Below are 6,655 nucleotides of genomic sequence, written 5' to 3'. Positions count from 1 at the left end.
AATTGTTAGGAGCACTGTCCACAGGAACCAGGGGATAGACTTATATAGAGAAAATGTGGTAGCAAGGAAATTAATTGCCTGTAGTTTGTAGTTGGCCATTTGTGATTGTTTATTTTGATTTCATAACCTTGAGACATTTATAGACTAAGATTTTGATTTGCTTGCACAGGCCACCTAATGATGTAGCATTAGAGCCACCTCGGAGTAATGGCCTTCATGTTTAATTAATTTAATACTTGACTTGAGTCAGCTAGGTCCATCCTTAGCTTAAAGTGTAGAGCAGGGGAGAAAGGCATTTTACTAGCTTCCAACAATCAGGTGGGCCTTGGAGTAGGAAAGTACAAGCTGTGAGCTGTCTGCTGCCCAGCAAAGGCTCAATCCTGAATGTGTGGTGCTGGGTCAGGACTCCAGCTTGTAGCTCAGTCTTTTTCTGCCTAGATCTTTCATTTTCCCAGAGCATTTCTTCTCCCCTACCTCTTGTTTTTCTCTGTCTCTACTGCTAAATTTATTGTAGCTGACCTGGACCAAGTTGGTAATCTGGCAGATGTGAAAGGATACCTGAACCTGTGCCTGTTGGAAATGCAACAGTCTGTTTACTGACTATGTGCATGGCACACTTTCTCTCATCCTCAAAATAACCCAGGCAGCAAGCATCGTTTAATACCTTCCCCCTCCATTTGAGGAAACTCATTCTAAGAGATAAATTGTTTATGGCCATTTGCATAGAAAAGTGGCTGAAGTAGGGTTTGAGCCAAAGATTTTCTCACTTCAAAGCTCATGACTTTGCTACTCCAATTCTATATAAAGAACATCCTTATATCTGAGCTGTGCTTTCTACACTCATGGGCCCTGGGTACCTGTGAAAATGGTGCTGATTTCTCAGGGAGGACCCATATGCCTTCTCCTGTGGCCTCCAGAAATAGTGGATTACCAGAAGATTCTTTGATGTTATCCTCAAGGTTCAGGAATAAGGCACTGACCTGCCAGGTAGGGTTATCCTGAGGGTGGAGGTTGTTCCATCTGAGTTTTAGAGGGGTGCCCAGAGAGCATAAGCAAAGTAAAACAAAAATGGGAGAGGCAGTGCATTATTTTGAAGGGATGCCCTTGCTATGCCTGTGGTTAGGCACTTGGCCTTGGCGTCTGGTGCACCTGCCACTCTGGTTGGCAAGGCACTTAAATTCTCAAAGCCTCAGTTTCTGCATCTGTAAAATGGACACTATCATAGTACTTTGTTTCAAGGATGAAATGGTATCATGTACATATAATGTTTAATCTAATACAAGGACCTCAGTATTAAAAAAAATGGTATTATTAGTAACAAAACTGGGTTAGGAGTAAGCACCTGTCAGAGATGTTCTATATCTTCATCTGGGTGGTGATTCTATGAGTGTGCACATCAGTAAAAAAAAATCATTGACCTGTACATTGAATATAAGTATATATTTCACATTTAATCATATGTATCTTGTACCTCAACAACAAGAAGAATAAGAAAACCATAGGAAGTTCTTGTGAGACAGGTTGATAAAGCAAAAGGGTTCAAATTAAAAAAAAAGAAGCTTAGGTTCCACTGCCAGAGAGGTCCCAGGCATGAAACCCCCCAGGCATGGTGTCCTCCCTTCTCTACATGGCTAACAAGGAACATGTGGCATATGCCATTATCTGCTTCCTGTCCAACCAGCTGCTGTATGGGGGATTTCTGTTGACACCCAGAAGAATCTGGAAGTTGCCATCCAGTTTAGTTGACTACTTTTGGGGTGATGGTAGGAGACTTCCAGGGGTGATGGTAGGAGACTTCCAGAAATATTTGGAGTAGCTTCCAATGGCCCAGAAAATGCTAAAGGACCTGAGGAGCCCTGAATAAACCTTGCCTTTGGAGGACTCAGCCAAGGCAAAATGCCTTAGGACCAAAAGAAATGATAGGTGCAAATACAAATCTTTGAAGCTGTCACTCACATCTACAGAAAAGCTATTGAGGGCAACTAAGCCAGTGCCATCTACTTCTGTAACAGAGCCTCTGCCTACAGCAAACTGGGGAAGGATGCAAGGGTATGTGTGCCTGTGAACAAGCCTGTATAGACCTGTTCTTACAGCAAGGTTTAGGGCAGAATGGAACTGGCACATTCCAGTCTGAACAAGCACACAGGCCTGTGGCCTACTACAAGATTGCCTTATTGCTGGATCGCTACAAGGAGATGTACAAGTCTAAACTCAAGATAACAGAACTGAAACTGAGACAGGCAACCAGTCCAATGGGAGGTATTGGTACCTCTGACTTTGCCACCCCTCCGAAGAATCCAAGTTCTTATAAATTTATAAACAATCCTCAAGTTCAACAGCTCATGTCCAAGATGACCTAGGGCAGCCACAACCCCCGGTAGTCTCCCAGCATCATCCTCTCCCAGAATGACCTGGCCACTCTCATCCAGGTAGGTCAGCAGTTTGCTTAGCAGATGCAGCAGCAGAATCCAAAGTTGAGAGAACAGCCCTGGAGTTAAGAATATGAACCCCAGCACCAGCAGTGAGGACAGTAGGTCCACCTGTCCAATGAGGACCATTGCTGATCTGTCTCTGCACCATTAGGTCTTACCCAGTAGACTGGAAGCCTTGTGTTTTGCTGTTCTCTCCCATTGGATTGCCCAAGGAAAACAAAGAAATTGGACCTGCAAATTAAGTCAGAAAAAAAATTTGCAGACTAAAATGTAGAGAAAAGGTTATCAGAGGTAAATCAGGCAGCAAATTAATAAAAACAGTCTCCCCCGGTTTTTTTTAAAGATTTATTTAGTTATACATACAAGAACTGGGGTGCAGGCCAGACATGCAAGGAGGGGGATGGGGATAAGAGGATTCACCAGAGACAGAGTGGGGAGCAGAACAGGCAGATCCACTGAAATACACTGCTGAGGGAAGCAGGAGAAGTCTGCTGCGCCATGTGGGTCAGCTATCTGGCCAGGGATGGAACTCATGCCATAGCAGTGATAGTCTTAACCCCTTGGCCACCTGGGAGGCCCAACTCACATATGCTTTTAAAATGTAGGGATTAAAAAAATAAATAAATAAATAAATAAATAAAATGTAGGGATTCCCAGGTGGCAGAAGTGGTTAAATCTCAGCGCTATGAAGTTATCAGCAGCCACTGAAACACTAATTCGATCCCCAGCCGGGGAGCTGTCCCACATGGTGCAGCAGACATTTCCCGTCATACCCACTGCTCCCCTCAGCAATGTATTTCTGTCAATCTGCCTGTTCTGCTCCCCACTCTGTCTCTGGTAAATCCGCTCACCCCCTGCACCTCTGGCCTACACCCCAGCTTTTGTATGCATAAATAAATAAATCTTTAAAATGAATGAATGAATGAATGAATGAATGAATAAATAAATAAATATAAACACCCTCCTCTTGTTAGGACCTAGCACTGGGACCTTCTACCTGAAGGACAGAAAGCAAGAGTTGCCAGGTTGGACAAGGACAGAGCCACACCCAGCCTGCCCTCCTTCCTCAGCCAGCTGGAACCAATGAATATCTGTGACTCCTGTGGTTGTCTTGGTCACCTTATGGGAAGCCTGTCATGATCAGGCTCAGCTTATTACATTTGCAGAGGGTGCTCCCTTTGTATCAGCCTCCTGAGATGAAAAGGCTGAGTAGCACAGTGATGTCAGTCTGATCAATTCTCTTTCCATCAGTTCTCAGCAGTGACCTTGGAGGTGAGGTATCCTTAGGGGGACCTTACTGAGTAATAGGGATGAAGGACACTAATAAGAGGGAGTACCTAGACTGCAAGCCCCCAACGAGCAGAACTGATAACGAGGCCTCCCATTATATCCTGAGGATATTACCTCAGGGAGATGGAATTGGACAAGCTGGCCTTTCCATTATGCAAAGAAAGGGCTTTTCAAGTAAATTTCCATTTAAGTATGAGCTTAGATCAGGGAAGATGGGACCATAATAGCTTAGATGGTCATCACAGCTATTAAAAATACATCTTTTCCTTGTGCTTAGACTATCTTGTCATCTTCATATTGTTCATCCCCAGAGGACTGTGATTCAACCTACCTAAACGTCTGGAAGACATGTTAAAGCCTATCTGTATTTTCAACTTTCTGGTTTTTTCACATACATGGTGGATGAAGTTTACAAGGTTGACAAAGCCCATGGGTATATCCAGAATATAAAAAGTTGGTAGGGATAGAGGGAGTGATAGGGAGGAAGTAAAGCACTCCACTTCCCAGTCATTCCAATGCTGTGCTTGGTGCTCTCTTCAGTTCATCTTGTACTGCCATTCCCTGCTTAGATCCTGAGACATACATGATTCCTTTTAATGAAAGTTTCTCCAACTGTTGTTTTTGCTGCCTGAGTACTCTTCCCCCACACTCTACCAATTTGATTCCCTCTTATTTTTCAGATCTCATCTTAAACTTAAGGTCTTTAGGGTTAGCCTCTCCTCATTCACTCTAACCCCAGAGCAGGTTAGGACCTTGCATCACTGGGTAACAAACCACCACATATTTGCTCATGATTCTGCAGTTTTGGCTGAGTGAGGTCTTGCCAAGGGTGAGATCAGTTGTTAGGTGGAGTAGGTGCTGACTGGTCCCAGACAGCTTCTGTTATATGTCAGGAGTTTCAGGCAGAATGGTAGGAACAACTGGGGCAGCTGAATGTCTGGGACAGTAGGAGGCTAACCTTGGGTTTCCTTACCTGGTGGCTTCAGGGTAGCAAAAGAGTGGGAGTAGAAGTTCAAGGCCCCTTGAGGCTGAGGCTCAGAAATCACATAGCAATGTCACTTCCACTGCATTTTATTGGTTAAAAGAAAGTCATAGCACAAATTCAAAGGCAAGGAAGTAGACTCACCTCTTAATATAAAATAATATTGCAAATGGGCACATAATCTGGGAATAGAAGCATTTGTGGCCATCTTTGCCTACAGACTAGCAAAGGGAGAGCTCCTGAGAATTTCCTTCACTTAACAAACTTCCTTCAAATAACAAGGTCCATGAGTGAAGGGATCGACTGTCTTGTTCATCACTCTATTCCCAGAATTTAGCAAATAGTGGGAGCTAAGTAAGTTGCTATTAAATGAACAGATGAATGGATGAGTGAATGAATAAAGAAATGAAAGATAAGATTCCACGAGTTCCAAAGTTGTGACAAAAGACTTTGGAGATGGTCCTGAGTTTGAGTTCCAATTCTGTCACTTCCTGGCTGTTTGAACTTACACAAGTTGTTTAATCTCTTTGAGTTTCTTTGTTCAAAGTAAACCCCTCATGGGCCACCCCATGAGAGCAGCAGGTTGAGCACAGTGCTGTGAAGCTGTCTGCAGCCTCTGCAGTATGGGTTCAATTCCCAGCCGGCCACAGAGGTTTCCACATGGCGTGGCAGACTTCTCCATCAGCAGTGCTTTTGGTCCGTCTGCCTGTTCTGCTCCCCGCTCTGTCTCTGGTGAATCCTCTCACTCTCCCATGCATCTGGCCTGTACGCCAGCTATTGTATAAATTTAAAAAAAATTTAAAAATATAAATAACAAATAACCCCCTCATAATTCAATCTTAGCTATGAGGGTTTCAACTCAGCATTTGTTTTCTCCTTTCCTTTGTGGCCCTCTTAGCTTTTCCTGCACATTAAGTAAGGGCTTCTTGTTTCCTTTCCCCAACTCCAAAGCACTGGAAACTGTTAAATGACTTTCAGGGCAACTGGTCCTCAGAGTTCATCCTGTAAAGGTCACCAGCAATCCATTCTATATAAGCCAAGTCTCTAAAATTATTAGTGACTATGAACCAGTGGTTCTCAACTAAGGGTGTCTCTGCACCCCTCTTTACCCCAAGGGATATTTGTCAATATCTGAGACATCTTTCATTACTGCAGCTTGGGGAAAGGGCATGCTAGTGGGTAGGGGAGCTAAGGGAGCTAAGCATCTTAAAATGCACAGGGTAGCCCTCTCTAGTACCAACAGAATGAACTGCTTCCAAAGATCATTAATACTAAGACCTTACTGGGAACTGATTGTTCTCACTGGGTTTAGATGTAATAAATTCTTCCTAGTTGTAGTCAGTTGTTGCCCTTCTTTGTCCTCTGTTGTCTGGTAATGGCCTTTCAGTCTTCTCACCCCTAGATCACACAGCTTTTGAGCAACAGTTTTTCTGCTTATGCAGTTTGAAGACTGGGGAGGGAGGAAATGGCTCCATCTACTGGCCATATCTGGTATCACAGCAGGGAAGACAATGGAATTTTTCCCAGGAAAGGACTCTGGTGGGTAGACCTTCAGTGGACTTCACACCTTAAGGGCAGCTGGAAAATGTTAGGAGGGACAGCACATGACTAGACAAAGTTGTTACCAATTCTGTCCAGTGTGACAAGGTTGGGGTTATAGTCTAGAGTTGTATTTAGCAGTTTGAAATGTTTTCCTTTGATTTATTTTTTCAAATTGTGAAACATACATTTATATCATATTTGGTATATAGAACTGTTATATCTAGAATACAACATATAAGTGTGAAGAATAATCTTAAAAGAAACATTCATTGGCACATATTAAAAAAACTAGCAACAACAAGTGTTGGCGAGGATGTGGAGAAAAAGGAACTCTCCTGCACTGCTGGTGGGAGTGCAAACTGGTCCAACCACTATGGAAAGCTGTGTGGAGATTCTTCAGCCTGCTAAA

This window comes from Talpa europaea (genome assembly GCF_964194135.1).
Source record: "Talpa europaea genome assembly, chromosome: 13".
Lineage (NCBI taxonomy): Eukaryota > Metazoa > Chordata > Mammalia > Eulipotyphla > Talpidae > Talpa > Talpa europaea.
This window is presented reverse-complemented; position numbering follows the sequence as displayed.